At 38.8% G+C, this 15,894-nt stretch overlaps 1 pseudogene; it reads right to left on the bottom strand.

The window, feature by feature from the left end:
• Nucleotides 1-1,892: 1,892 nt before the first annotated feature.
• LOC130430646 (cystathionine beta-synthase-like) lies at nt 1,893-11,502 on the bottom strand (annotated as a pseudogene).
• Nucleotides 11,503-15,894: the final 4,392 nt, after the last annotated feature.

Raw genomic sequence — 15,894 nt, 5'->3', positions numbered from 1 at the left:
CATTTGCATTTTAAAGATACGTCTTGTTTATCTCTGTCAATCATGTGCTATATAAATAAACTTGCCTTTCCTTATGTGTGAATCATTGTTAATTTTCTCTCTATGGATCTGTGTGCTCTCCCTCCGGTTAATTTTTCACCATCAATTCTCTCAGTCTCAAAACCAAAGTAGTACCACATTTTATTTATTTTCATGACAGTTACAATAATACATTTTCTGCCAAAAACATCAGAAAAATTGTAATAAATGTGACTTTTAAATTTGAGAACACCACAAATGATCAAAAATGATTAAGAATTGCTTTATAAAAATACCTTGTTCTCTCATGTTTCTCAATTACCATGTACACACATCATGTATCTCACAGGGGTATTCATTAACATAAACTTGAATGGGATCTTTTTAGCAAATTAATGTTGTTCGAGTATTTGCTCAATTTAAAATCAGGATCTGGTGTCACACCAGCGGACATGGTTTTTAATGAAAAAATGTATCAAGTTCCTACACTTTTAGAAAAATACCCTAACCCCTTACCCTTATAGGGATGAAAACAATGATTGCCATTTAATAAAAAAGACACTTGTAAAATTATACCTGAAGTATCAAGTTAACATTTTTATGCATTTCTTTTTAATTTATAGAAGATATAATTTACTGAACCATGCTTGAGACAGTCACAAGACAAAACAATTTTGAGAAAAAACAACCAATAACAAAGTTGTTTTATAACAACAGGTCCATGTAAGATAAAGATATGCTTTACCATTTAGTGCATTTTAAATTAGGACAATACTAATCATATTTATTTTGTGTGACAGTAAAAATGCCATGTCATGTCAACAACACATTGAAGTCAAAGTATATTCCAAAAATCGTTCTTTGATTTAAGATTACTTAACTATCCCGGATGCTAAACTAAAGATATGCCTGCTACACCAAAGTTTAAGAAACTCAAATAATATCAGAAATTAAAAACAAGCGAGAAAGAGAATAAATCTCCGGTAACATTTAGAAACTATATTGGTTACCACTTACATTCAATCCTAATTCAACTTGCTGAAACAAGTTCTAAAAGTAGTAGCATTCTATCATTCTATCCACACATTCTTTATAAAAAAAAAACTTTTATATCAGATGTGTAGGTATTTGTCATTCACTGGTCTTCAGACAGGTTACATTCAGACATTGAGTGTTCCCTCCTCTCACTAGTAGCCACAGAGTGCAGCAGATCAATGGCAGTGACAACTGCAAAAACCATCTACCTCATTGTAGAAGATCCATCGGACATGTCTAGGAGAAAGGGACTACAATTCAGACTTCTGACACCACACACTGCAATGATAACATGCCCTGCTTTTTACTATACTATTTTTGGTAACACTTTAGCATAAGACTTAGTTAACATTATTTAATGCACTACATATCAGTAACAAATACAGTGTTTTTTTATTTAGTTTGTGAATGTTTTTGTTCAAATGTGTTAAATTTTCACCAATATTAAGTTCAATAAAATAACATTGAATTGTAAAGTATTAGCATATTTTGCAAGTAACTGGCCATGTCGAGCAGGAAGAAAAATAGGCAACATAAAGAATCAAAAGAATCAAAAAAGCAAAACTCTTATAGCAACAATACAGAAACAAAGCACGATCGTTATGTGATGTTTGTCAAGATGATGTAGTAAAGGCAAAGTTCATTATGGTGCCAGGCATAGGATGTCAGAGGGAGTATTATGGCCCTGAACAGGTACAAAATGGACATAAAGATCTGAAGCCCAAGAAAACAACCCCAGTGCTGTGGCAGGGGTTTGTACAGTATTTAATGAATAAAACTATAGGGGCATGCACACATCCTTCAGTTAACATGTATACTACATAGATGTGTAAATGTGCTCACCATGGCTTGTTAACCAGATCTTCCTCTCTCAGAAAGCCCTTTTCACACATCCATTGGTCGCTGAGAAATTTAGACCTGGGGAGAAAGAAAGCATTTAGCATTACCAAAGCAAACAAAGCATAATATCCTGCACATTATTCTAACATTATCTTAATGTTGGTAACCGATAATCGCTGATTCTGATTGATATCTATGGTATGGTTACAGAATTAATGGGGACCATCGGTTTTCTGTTACCATCATTCTTCAAAACATCTGCTGTATTCTGCATAATAAAGAAAGTCATACTGGTTTGATATAACAAGAGGGTGAGTAAATGATGACAGAACTTTCATTTTGTTCTGAACTACTACTATAATCCACCAGTAAATATAATGCAAATTTACATTAGCTAAGCTAACCACATTAGACTGCTGGGAACACTGAAACGCACATGTAGTTGCGGATGGAGTCGGGAAGGATCACCACACAGCGCTGGCCTTCTTTCAGCTCTTTAGCTTCATGCACTGCTGCAGACATGGCAGCGCCTGAACTTCCACCTAAAATAAAACATAACAAAAAAGAGCTTAGCTACACACAATAGCACACATATCAAGCATAATAGATGTACCAGACATACCACACAAGAGACCCTCTTCTCTGATAAGCATACGAGCCATGACGAAAGACTCTGCATCTGTGGATTTATACCAACTATCGACCACCTAAAAACAAAACAAATCAGATTCCTTATATGAAGCTTTTTATAGGTCACAAAAATCACCTGTATGTCAAACTGAAACTATCAAACCATATTTTGTAGTATCGTGCTTTAACTAGGCCAAAAAGAGAGAGATAGACTCATAATGATTCTGAAATGGCACTCTGTCTAAATCCAGACATGAGCAGTACTGCGACAAGACAAAACAATGGAACAAAGGGAATTGTTGCGTCACATCACACCGCATCCAGTAGAGATGTGCGGTGTAAACAGGGTGTTACGGTCTGGCAGAATGGCAAACCTGGCGTTCTTGACTGTACACTCATTACTGTGTGTAAATGAAGAACATTGAACACATAAGTGACAGTTATTTCATCAATGTGAGTACTTACCAGACCAGGTTGCCATCACCTTCCGGATCGCATCTCTTCCGTAAACACCTGACCGATCAGTTCTGACTTCTATCTCTTTTCTACTCTTTAAAAAAAAAAACTTAGCTTTGTGTACTTTGGTAGGCTATATGAGACTAGTCTGTTTAAGCACTATTGCTTTTTGTTGTCCTTATGTTGTTCCATTAGCTTCCAATGTTTATCTCATCTGTAAGTCGCTTTTGACAAAAGCGTCTGCTAAATGACTAAATGTAAATGTCAAACAGGTAAAAATACATTCTGAATCAACATCCACTTGCAGTTCCAACTGCCACAAACTTATAAAGAAGGTTGCAGTTCTCAAACCAAAGTTACTTGCGGTACTGCCATCCCTGATGGAACACATAGCTAAGCCCCGCCGTGTACCCTCTCAGCATTCAGTGACACCTGCAGTAAAGATGCAAACAAATGTAACTTAGCACACAAACCAGTTACATAAACAGGCCGCAATACCTAAACTTGCTTGTAACATCAGACTGTCACAAGTTTCACATATTGCTGCATTAGCTTCATCTATCCCAGATATACTCAAGTATCTCGACGACTGGATCATTTTGGCTCACTAACGAGATCTATTGTCTAAGAACTGGGATCTTGTGCTTCGACACGTATACCGTTTGGGCCCCGGGTCAACCGGCGCCAAGTCCTGCCGAGGTGGTCCCGAGTCCGGTGGTCCCGAGTCCGGAGGTCCCGAGTCCACTGGTGTCAGGCCCCATATATTTTTTTGGGGGGCGCCGTGGGGAGGTGACGGTCCGGGCGGCCGACCCGGCCGCGGATTCCTTCCAGGAGCCGGAACCAAGCCCGGTCCAGGAGCCGGAACCAAGCCCGGTCCAGGAGCCGGAACCAAGCCCGGTCCAGGAGCCGGAACCAAGCCCGGTCCAGCAGCCGGAACCAAGCCCGGTCCAGCAGCCGGAACCAAGCCCGGGCTAGGAGCCTGAACCAAGCCCGGTCCAGCAGCCGGAACCAAGCCCGGTCCAGCAGCCGGAACCAAGCCCGGTCCAGCAGCCGGCGTCAAGCCCTGTCCAGCCGGTCCAGCAGCCGGCGTCAAGCCCTGTCCAGCCGGCCTTCAGACCGGCGCCAAGCCCTGTCAAGCCCCCTCGGGCTCCGCGCTCTGGCGCGTCTCCCAGGGCTAGGACTTCCCCTCCCAGCCCTGCCCCATCTGGACTCCCTGTGTATTCTTGTTTGCCCCCACCCCCACCCCCCCTCCCATGTCTGTTGTTTTTGATGTCTCACCCCAACCCGTTTATTGTTCTTGCCTGTCTGCCCCTAGTCATGTTTTCCATGTTTTGTTTGGTCTTGTCAGTGTCCCAGTCTGTCTTGTCTTGTTTGTGCCTTTGAGGAGCATCAGGATGCTGCTCCTTAAGGCGGGGGTTCTGTCATGATTCCTTTGGATATACAGAATCCTTTGTTTCACGTGGGAGAGAGATGATTTTGGCACTTATTTGCCGCCATACTCTCTCTCTCTCTAGTCTGCGTCATTGTTCCCTACCCTCCTGTTTCCTAGTTTGTGTTAATTACCTCCTCTATAAGAGTCCTCATGTTTCTTTGTCCTGTGCGCGTTCATTGTTTGCTATAAGTGTTGCCTTGCCCGTGTATTACCTTGCCTTGTATGCGTCTTACCTTGCCTTGTATGCGTTTTACTATTTGGATGTTCCTTGTTCCTGGTTCGTGTTCCCCAATCTTAGTAAGTGTAGTCCAGTGTTGGTTTCAAGTGTTTGTTTTTGTAGTTTTAGTCAGTGAGTCTCTTTGTTAACTTTATTATTTATCCTGTATTGTTTTCCCCCTCGTGGGTTTTTGTTTTGCCTGTTTTGTTAGTGTTATTTGTAAAATAAATCACCTGTTAACCCCCTCCTGTCGTGCCTCTGCCTGCAATTGGGTTCTCCTGCCTTGTCTCTTCCCCAGTTCATGACACTCATCTGTCAAACAGGTGGACCTGTTTGACTCCCAAATAACCATTGCCTACTTTGGTACTCCCCTGACTAAGGTCCCCCTTGAGCTCCCATTGAGCCTCTTTGCACGGTTCATTTCTGTTCAGGGAAGAGCGCCATCAAGTGCTACGTTCTGATCATCGGGACCTGGAATACATTAGAAATGCCAAATGTTCGAATCACTGTCAATCTTGGCCCATTCAATTGGCAGCATTTTGAGAAATAAGGCAGCAAATTGAGGAAGTGTAGCGAACCGAACCTGCTTCCGCCTTGTCACTTAATGTCAGGTATTTTTGTTAGTTAGCAAATTTGTGACTTTTTGTCTGTCTTGAGTTTCTACTTACCTGTGGAATTACTTACCTGTTCCCAATGTACACTTTGGATTTACTTATCTGTGGATGTGTAAGCATGGGCCTATTTCTCTATTGGATTATACTTACCTGTGTAGGTACTTACCTGTAATCAGCTGATTCTATTAAACCCTTCTGATCATTGTGATCTGTGGTTTGCCTTCTGACCGTGTGACACATTTTAGCGGCATTAAACAGTCTTTTATAAACAATGACAGATGCAGTTTAAAGATGGCTTTTCTTGATGCAGATAATAATTAACGGTCCATATACTCTTCTTATTGGTTAAATTAACTGACTAAATTTAAGTATTTGACTGTAGCGAGGAAGGAGTGGCGAGAGCCGTCAGACAAAGGGGTGGGGCCGGTGGCGTGAGTGATAATGGCTATCAGCTGTGCACACACCGGCTCCGTATTTCTGACGGTGGAGATCGGAAGCATAAAAGAACGAGCTGACATAAGGTACGAGGAGAGAGGACCGGGCCCGAACATGTTTGTATTTGTATTTGTATTTGTGTTGCCCGCGGCCGTGAGGGGCCGCCGGCTATTATTACTTTATTAAATGTTTGTTTAAATGTTTGCCGGTTCCCGCCTCCTTCCTTCCATATCTTGAGAAGTATTACATTGGTGCCGAAACCCGGAAGGAAGGAGGCGGGAACCGGCAATCATTCAAACATTCTCGCCACGTCTTCCTCGCTACATTGACATACAATACAATGCATTAATGCTTGATAAGGTATTTGGGAATACTGTCCTAATGAAGATAAAAATTGCCCTTCGAAATCACTTCTAAAGGGCAAATTGTGCCCCTTAATAGAAAAGTTAATTTCTGACCTTGAAAATGTTTTGATTGAATCAAGGACTGTTGTGTATATATGCACTTACAGATCTATCCAAAACAGTGGGGATGAAGTCATGTCCAATGCCCTCCATCTCATTATGAGTTTTATCAGTCTTATTAATTTCCTCTGGCTCAGCAACAATAGAGCCTTCAGGATCCACACCAACAGTCTGAGGGACAATGAAACAGACAATTGTTACAGAATTCAGTACTGGTGTAAAAATCCAAAGTAATGTTAAGCATGTGGATTTCTTATAAGTAATGATTAGTATCTTGGCTAAAGCTAAAATCTCTTGGGCGGAAATCTAATCAGATTAGAGAGAATTCCTTATTTTGTCTCTGAAAAACAGGTAAATTCATTCAAGGGCAGATGAAGGTGGATAAACCACAGTCTCTAAAGCCTGCTGCTAATCAACACATCTGGCTACATACGGTCTAATGTACAATGACAGAAGTGGATTTCTGAGAGGAGAAGATGTCACAAGAAATATTCTTACTCTGTCATCAATATTCTAATAATGATTTGAACAAAAAGTTGCATGTGATTCGTGTGGTATCTTGCAATGTCAAAAAAAGACCAAAATATAAAAAAACAATTAAGGTTTGCATAAAGGACATTTCTTTGTAACTGTATTTTTATAGATATTTCTGTATTTTATGATACTTTACAGAGAAATCAGTGACACATTATTTATATTTATAGAGAATGCAGGCGTTAATCACCTTGATATTAGGGCATTTCTCCTTCAGCTTGCGGGCGATGCCAGTGATTGTACCACCAGTGCCAGCTCCAGCCACCAGCATGTCTATTTTACCTAAAGATAGCAAACATAAAACATGAAATCAACTTGTGATTTGAGCAGTCAGGAGAGAGTAAATGATCAAGAACCTAAAATTGTTGTTACCATCACACTGCTCCAGGATCTCCTCTGCAGTGGTATCATAGTGAGCCAGTGGGTTGCTGGGGTTGCGGTACTGGTCCAGAATGTGGGCGTTTGCAATTTTTCAGACGCCAAGCCACGGCCACATGAGACTCAGGAGAATCAAAGCGGACAGAGTTTGGGGTTCGAACAATCTCTGCACCAAGAGCACGGAGGACATCCACCTGGTAGTATGGCACATACAAATAAATATGCACAGAACCACACACACACACACACTTAGAAAATCTAAATCATGAAATTCAGAATTCAAAATCTTAAAAAAATCACCTTTTCCATACTCATTTTCTCAGGCATGACAACTATGCAATCATAACCTTTGACTGCTGCTGCCAGAGCAAGTCCAATACCTGGGCACACACATAGGTTGGATTCACTGTTGTAGTGATGACATCTTTTATACTTCCATTGCTTTTGTACAAAGTCGATTATACTTTCAACGCATTACCCTCAAACCTAATTCTTACACAAACTGGTGTGAACATTCCTGAACATTATTTGTCCAATTTATGTGAAGACTGAATGTTACAGTTGCTTGACGTATTTACTTATTATAGCTCATCATTGTTGCTGCTAGTTGAGTGGCTGAGAACTAGCTGAACTGGTCTTTTAGGCTACAGTCAGGTGATCAGTTCAAATCCGATTTTTGTGCACATCCCATTGAACTTGTGCCACATTAAGCAAGTGTGAACAGCAAAAAAATCACATGAATATTTTTAATAATAATTCTGGAAATCTGTTTCAGTCTGAATGCCCAGGTCGTTAGCTTTATGTTCTTCCGCCACGTGAAACACCACGTTGAAACGTAAGCACGTCAGACGTCTCTGCAGATACAAGGTAGCAGTGTTGTTGTCTGTCTGCTGTAGGAGACGGGAGCACTGAATAAAGCATTCCAGGCTTCAGCAGCAGATTAGGGGCGATTCACTTTTCTGGAGCTTTTGGTTCAGCGTACACATTTTTGTAAGCACATCTGCACCACATCTAGATGGCGAAAGTTCAGTATACCGCGGGATATTTGATTAGAGAAAGCGGCAAGTCTCGCATTTTCTGCGCAGTTTTATACATGAAATGTGAATCGCTCTTAGACATAGTAATCCAGTGCAACGGCTACACTCGTCATATTGTAAGAAATATTATCCGTGTTCGACTCTACACAGCACTGCTCAGACTGATCATCTTATGATAGACATAACCCTACAGGGATAGCGAAGTAGAGCAGTGTGCTGAGGAATTGCTCTCGCGTTCGGTCTGGACAGCGAAGCATGAACTTCAACACACATAAATTTCAACAATGAATAGAAACCAAATCAGGTATTGCAAAAAACGAGAGAGCGCCATGTGACACACACATCGGATCTGAACAGTTCTATACACTGTGTGGACAATTAATAATTTCAAAAAGATTTAAAATGGATATGCACAAAAATCGGATTTGCGTGAGAGTGTAAACAAAGCCTCAGTATTTCAATGTCTAAAGTACAAATACAAAGAAGTCTTGGCTTCTCAGCAATAAACGGCATTAAATAGCCTACTGTGAATAGAAACTTTCGCACACTTTGACATGCACAAGCACACACTTGCAATGTATATGTGGTTTACAAGGACTCTCCATAAACGTAATGATTTTTATACTGTACAAACTTTAAATTCCATTCCCTACCCCTAAAGCATCATAGTAATCTTTTGGCACTTTGAAATGAACAAAAGTCACCATTTAGTATTTTTTATGCAATTTGCCACACAGACACACGATCGAGCACAACAACCTGTGTTTCCTGAAGTGGGCTCTATGATGGTGTCTCCAGGTTTGAGAACACCGTCACGCTCAGCGTCCTCTATCATGCGCTGACTGATTCTATCCTTCACACTGCCACCGGCATTGAAGAACTCACATTTCGCCACTGAAATAACACAGTGAAGAATTTGTGACGTGTTACTAAACTATTCATTTCAAAACTTCGCTGAAAGTACTTTTAGTGCTTTTATGATAAATGGTGCGGGGGACAAGTTAGCTGATTGCACCGGTATACTGTTGTTTTTCTGTGGAACAACTGTGAAACATTAAACATTCGTTCTGGTGTTTAAGTTTCTGTATAAGGTCAATCATTTTTCAAAGTGCATTAATGTACTATTTGTTATGATTATGTGCAACCCATGACCTTCACTGCAAAAAAATATTTCTACAAAGCATTTTTGTATTTATTTTTAAAACAGGCAAAAAACTGCAGATAAAATAAGAAAAATAAACTTTAAAAACACATGCCGCTAACAAGTTCCTCTACATGTTCATACAATAACGTCCTCATAGCACACTTTTATAAAAACATGCTTCATTAAATCAATGTGCACCTACATTCAATTTACAGAGATACTTACAGAGCTCACACTTAAGGCCAAACGCTTTCTGAATCTTGTTTATGCGAATCAGTGGGGTGTCTCCAACTTTACTAAGGATGTTGGGGAGGATACTGGGGGTCTTTGTCCTGTGAGAAAAAGGATCACATCACATTGAGGTGACACACATTACCACATTATGGTAATTGTCAACCCCAAACCAACCAGAAGTTCATAACAGAAGTGACTACATGATTGAGCCATCATGAACCTGGAGACTCTACACTGCAAAATATGACATTCTTACTAAGTACTTTTGTCTTGTTTTATTGTACAAATTTCTTAATATTCTTATATCAAGATAAATTTTCTTGGCAAGAAAAATGACCTAAGCCAGTAAACTGTAAGTAAACAGATTTTAGAGCTAATCTAGGGATGGTGGATTTCATTTTGTCCGCTATGATGGATTTACCAATGAAACTAAACAGCAATAGTGTTGCACTGTCATGTAAAAAGGAAATAAACAGCCTGTGCATGTAAAATTAACGTGATTTCGCTATTTATAACCTCTCTAGATAATTCGTTGATCAGTCTGAACATCCATAAACACATTTCACAAGCCTTGAGGGCCATGACAAATATGATAGTTGAGCCGCATCATTATCCTGCAGCTCGCGATTTAAGCACACATAAGAGAGAGAATTGCGCAGTACGGAAATCACGAGCGGGTGAACCTCTGCCTTCGACCCTGCCGCGAACGGCAATTGTGTTTCCGGGGGTTATCCTAGTGTTCTGGGGCTGTTTGCGGTAGCACCGCAGGCTGAGGTGCGCCTGTTCGGGACTGCCCCGAACCACAATTTAGACAGGGCGCCCACAATACCACAGACCCTCCTCACTGGTGCCTCTAAAATAACTACTCTTCTCTCAGGGTGTCAGTCTTTTCCGTTTAATAATAGAAAGAAACATAAGAAAGCAGGGCATCTTGAACTTGACACTTTACAGCCAACGACCAAGTTTATCAAACCGTCATGCCCTGACTCTTGCTGAGGTGTTTTATTTATTTCCATTTATTTTTACAATAAACACATCACTGAAGCATGACCTGAAACTTATGAATTGGTTTCTGATCATTTTTCCGAATATTTTATTATAGATGTGTGTTGTTGTTTTTTTAAAGTTAATCTAGATTTACTGTTAAATTTAAACCTGGGTCAAATGATAGTTTATATAAAAACCTGATTATTTTTAAACATGGTTTACAGTTTGGTGCAACGGAATTATTAAATAAACCTTGTTGGTGCAACCCACCCAATGAGAATTAGGGAAATTAAACAAGCAAAACATCTCCCAATAAGGTGAGAAAAAAAACTTCTAGTTTATTTTCCTCATACTATTGGCAGATTTTTTTTTAAATTCTTAGATATTTAGTCTTGTTTTATGAAAGAGAATATAAGGTAATTTTTCTTGTCCAAGAACATGTGTCTTGATATAAGAAGTTTGAGAAATGTGTGTGGACTACTGGATTACCACACCATTTGTTAAAATACCTTCCAGGAATTATTTATTGCATGACTTGCAATTTACTTCTTAGTTTGATTCAGACAAATATAGAACATTTTGAAAACCTTTCAAACAAAGCTTACAACATGAATGAAGGAGGCATTTATATAGCACTTTTTGTGAATTGCTGTACACCCAAATCACTTTACAATCATATGCCTCTCTTCCAGAATGACAAATATGAATTTTATGAGGCTGATCTTACTTTTGGAAGTGGTTGTGGGGTGACTCTCTGGTTGAGCCACCAAGTGTCCAGGTGCATTTGCTTGGTAAATCTGGGCGAATCCAATTCCTCTCAATGGTTATCCCCAATCCATCCTCAATATGATCTCGATTCATACTCTTCATATGCTGATCATTTGTTTCAATCATTTGGGTCGATTCTTTCGTACTTTGTCCTGCCTTGCCATTCAAGATGCATTCACTGTTGACCAAAGATTTTCCATTCACAGTTTCTCCACTGAGAAGGTCCTTAGCATGTGGGCAGACAGACACTTTTCCAGAGGACATTGAAATAGATGCCATTGCTTACCTATGAGAAGACAAGAAGTTAGTAACGAGACTTCTTGTAAATAAAATTAAAAAACTTAATGTATGTGTATTGATTGTTAACTAAAGAAAATGCAATTGTCCTACTTAATATGTATAGAATTCTTTGTAAGTCATTTTTGTAATTACAGTAGAACACTATAAACTGTATTACAATATTCACTTGGAAATGTTGAGGAGAATGTATGTTTTATAATTCTTTTGCATGATAACCCTTAAAGAGTAAAGTAAGAAAAACACATTAATAGTTTTGTAGTTTTGAGTAGTTTGTTGTAGAGGAGAAATATGTATTAGCATGTTTAAAATATATTGATTCATTTTCTTGTAAGAAATAGAAAGAGCAAATGTTTCATTACCAGCAGATAACAGATAAGAATCCCTTGCAGATGATGCCTAAAAGTCAGCAGTGCCAGTGAGTCCAAAGCCAGAAACAGGTGACATTATATAGACGCTGTTTTTAAAAGGCGTGTCCCAGACTCGTGACATCAGAAGAATTGGCAATTGACATATTGTCTGTTAAAGTGTTACACCCAAAGACATAGACCATTCGTTGGTTGCTAGGGGTATAACTAGGGGTCAAGCCACAAATGGCACAGGGCCCTCTTGTTCTCTTAAGACTTAAGGATTATTAGGTTCCTCGAACCATATGTGCAGAGCCATATTGTTTTCCTGTCGTTGGGCTTGGCACCCGGGCATATTGATTGGAATTTGCGATACTCCTCGTAGGATTTTAACCCGACTGCCACCAAACTCCGTCAACATGATCTCAGGACAATGGAGATGCAAAATTGTGAAGGGATTTTAGGGCTGATTGATTGATCGACATCTCATCGCAATCGTGCGTCCCGCGGAAGAGACGTTTAAACTCGTTTATACTTGAGATCGGCTCCACACCGCATGTCTCCACAAGCGCATCTGGCAATATGGACGAGCCTTGACGGACGCGCGCACCCTTTGGTAACTCACGCCTGGCTCCGCGTTTCAAACAAATGTATATTCTATATTAATGTTTTGCTATTTACTCTTGGATGAAATGAAACATCCAGCACAGTTTCTACTTGTTTTGTCAATTTGTAATAATTCACCAACACTAGAACATTTTATGGATTTAAGGGTTATAATGGGAGTTGTATTTGTTTTAATGGAAACTATAATACAGAACACTGGTATTTGCATTCTATTGATGTGATGTATAGATAGAACAACATTAATTAATATTTGAATAATGCCCAGGAAGTTATTGTAACTTCCACATACATTGTTTGATTTTTATCAAAATTTTGCAGTTTGTACGTTGTATGGGGCCGATCATATAGAAATGACTGGTATGAGTCAAAGTTATAGTAACATTAACTGCCTGCAGGAAGTGTCATTTTTAAGGAGCTTTGATATCAGCGTTTTATTTTTACCTGATCTGTTTAACATATCACCTGCACAATGTCAAAACAAAACAGATGTGAAACTTAAAAAGGATTCTTGATATCTTAAATGCTGTTGCCAGGGCAACGTGTAAAACTTCTATATTCTTTTCAGGAATTTTTTAAGCACTTAACATGCTTATAATTGTATGAAAATCGACACACACATCAGATGATAGTTAGACACTGGCAAAAACTCATAAATGGGCTTGGAGAAGACACTTTATAGCACCACCTTTTGACAAAAGAGAGGGGGCTCATTCTTCATACAGTCACCAAACTCGGTTCATATATTGTTCTCATCAAGCCAGACAACTTCCTAAACAGTCATTAGCTACGATCAACAGGAAGTCAGCTATTTTGGTTTGAAGATGGAAAACAGGCTGTGAATCAACGCATATTTCTCCTAGTAGAACCGTACTATTAACACCAAACTTTGTCAACAAGACTCCAAGATACTGTAAATAATAAGTAGCAAATGGATTTGGGATGTCTTGAATGGTGTTGCCATTCAATTTTTAAGTATCAGTAAAAATGCTGTAATACTAATTTAATCCTCCAGATGGAGTAAGGATGAGAATGGTAATATTTATTTATAATTTATTTATAATATTTATTATTAATGCACAAATGCCTATAGATCATTAAAATCCTTAAAAATGCTTACAGATTATTAACTAACACAAACTAACAGTGAAGAATACATTTTGTACAGTATTTATTAGTCAGATGTAATGTTAAACATTACCTAAGATTCATGGTTGCGATATAAATATTGTTAATGTTATTTAGTTCTGATGATTACATCTGAGGAATTGCTGATGAAAAGTAATCCCAAGATCCAGGGGACAAAGGACAGTCATATTTTACTGTCACAGATGTGCATTGATGTACAGATGTGCTCTTATGCTGTGAGCAGGCTCAGTTTTAAAAGCCAAGAGCAGCAGTGCCAAAGCACTCTACCTCTGTGTGTGTGTGTGTGTGTGTGTGTGTGTGTGTGTGTTTTACACTCTTGATATTAAAGTATAACCAGGGGTTAAATTGGAATCTTGTGGGGGGATTTTGATGGGTGCGTATACAAAGCTTATATTCTTAATAATTTACAAGCTGTAAAATATAAGTTGAGAGAGGCCTCTGCTATCAACAGTGGATGCCAGTAGTGTACAAAACTACATGCGATAAGAATAAAACCGTTCTGTATGGGCCTGTGTCCTATTCATTAAAATTGTTTTATCATTTATTAATGTCCACATGTATTACTAGTACTTTTCTGTCCAAACTTCATACAACATTCAGAATACTTAAGATGACCCTGTCACAGAACTCATGGAACAAAACAAACGAACACAGCACAGAGAAACATACAGACAATTTAAAGGGTAAAAATCAACAGGGAACAGCTGCAAGGGATTCACTAATTAATTAACACTAACTAGGAAACAAGAGAAAGCACATGATATGTCAAAACAAACAATGCCATGTCTGTCTCACACTAGACACGTGATACTGTCATAATCCTGACCCCAAGACCGGAAAAGCCTGAACAGAACGATGACACCCCGCTCAAAAGGACGCCCCCTGGCGTCCTCTGAAGGGAACCACACTTAGCAAGACACGACAGACAAGGGAAATAGGAAACAGACAAGAAACAACAAAACAATGGATTGGGATGACACAATAAAAATACAATTTTGTTTTATTTTGTCGTGTGTCATTTAAATAAAACTTGAATTAAATTTTGTGTCAAAAATCCAACATTTGCAATGCACTGCAAAGAGATGGTGTTACGCAGCGCAAGAGAAGGACTGAGGCTGAGGATTCAGTGTCAAGTACCCACTTCCCACTTTTAAATCAACTTTGACGAAAAGTGGGCTGTTTTACCAGTGTTCTCTGATGGTTTCAGCAGGACTCCCCGGCAGTGCAAGCCATATATTTATGTTAAAAAGTATATAATTTTTTTAGTTTTCTTGGAAAATGACTAAATTAAACAAATTTTAACCTTAACCAACAGCTTCTCTTTCAAGTCCATTAATTTATATGGAAAAGGACCCTGGAAAGCTTTCCTCTAAAGTCTAATGCCTCAATTTGTTTCCGACCAAAAAAATAAACACACAGTTTATATGACAAGTGGGTGAGTGAATTGTCTTAACATTTTAATTTTAATGTCTCCAATAGAAAAAGCCAATTCTCCAAGTCCGGTGTCGATCGTCAGGGATTATTCTACCTTGATAGCGCAGATCGGAACATAATGAGTTAATGCCCTACAGTATAGCGTCTGTCGCTTTTAGCTCACTAGCACCACATTAAAAGCTTTTTTGGAAAATAACTAAGTATTAACGGAATTATTATAGTTTTTTTACATTATTAGTCACAGGGTAAAGTAATGTGATAACTGTAATCTTATAATTTGTAGCCACTGCCCAACATGTAACGGGCAGGATTGTTATTGTTCCTGAACTGTGTTAATGTTTGGATTAACGTTTTTGTGACAGTTGCACATGTATGTGTCAGAAATTATGGCGAACATATTTTCCTGTTATTTAACAGCCATATACAGTATCTCTGATACTTTATCAAATACAAAGCCTTAGAGCCATGTTTACCAAAAATATTTAAAGATAATGTTTGCTTACTGCTTCTTTTTCACAATAATTAATAAAACACCTTGCATTGTATGTCTTGCTGTTTTATTTAATTTAAAATTTCATGTAATGCTTCCAAGAGTTTTTTTTACCGAAGAAAAAATATTGCTGTATAGTAGCCCACATACAATAAAATTTACGCTTGCCCACGTTACTTTCATAAAATAAACGAAGCACATGAATTATATAAATTGTAGTTATATAATAGATTTTGAATTAAGAGAAATTAAAAATATCTCGAAAGCGGCGGCATTAAAGAGACGCATTACATAGTTTGCCTTCATAGCAATTCCTTCCGCAAAGAAAGG

This window comes from Triplophysa dalaica, chromosome 10 (genome assembly GCF_015846415.1).
Source record: "Triplophysa dalaica isolate WHDGS20190420 chromosome 10, ASM1584641v1, whole genome shotgun sequence".
NCBI classification, from domain to species: Eukaryota; Metazoa; Chordata; class Actinopteri; order Cypriniformes; family Nemacheilidae; genus Triplophysa; species Triplophysa dalaica.
This window is presented reverse-complemented; position numbering and strand designations above follow the sequence as displayed.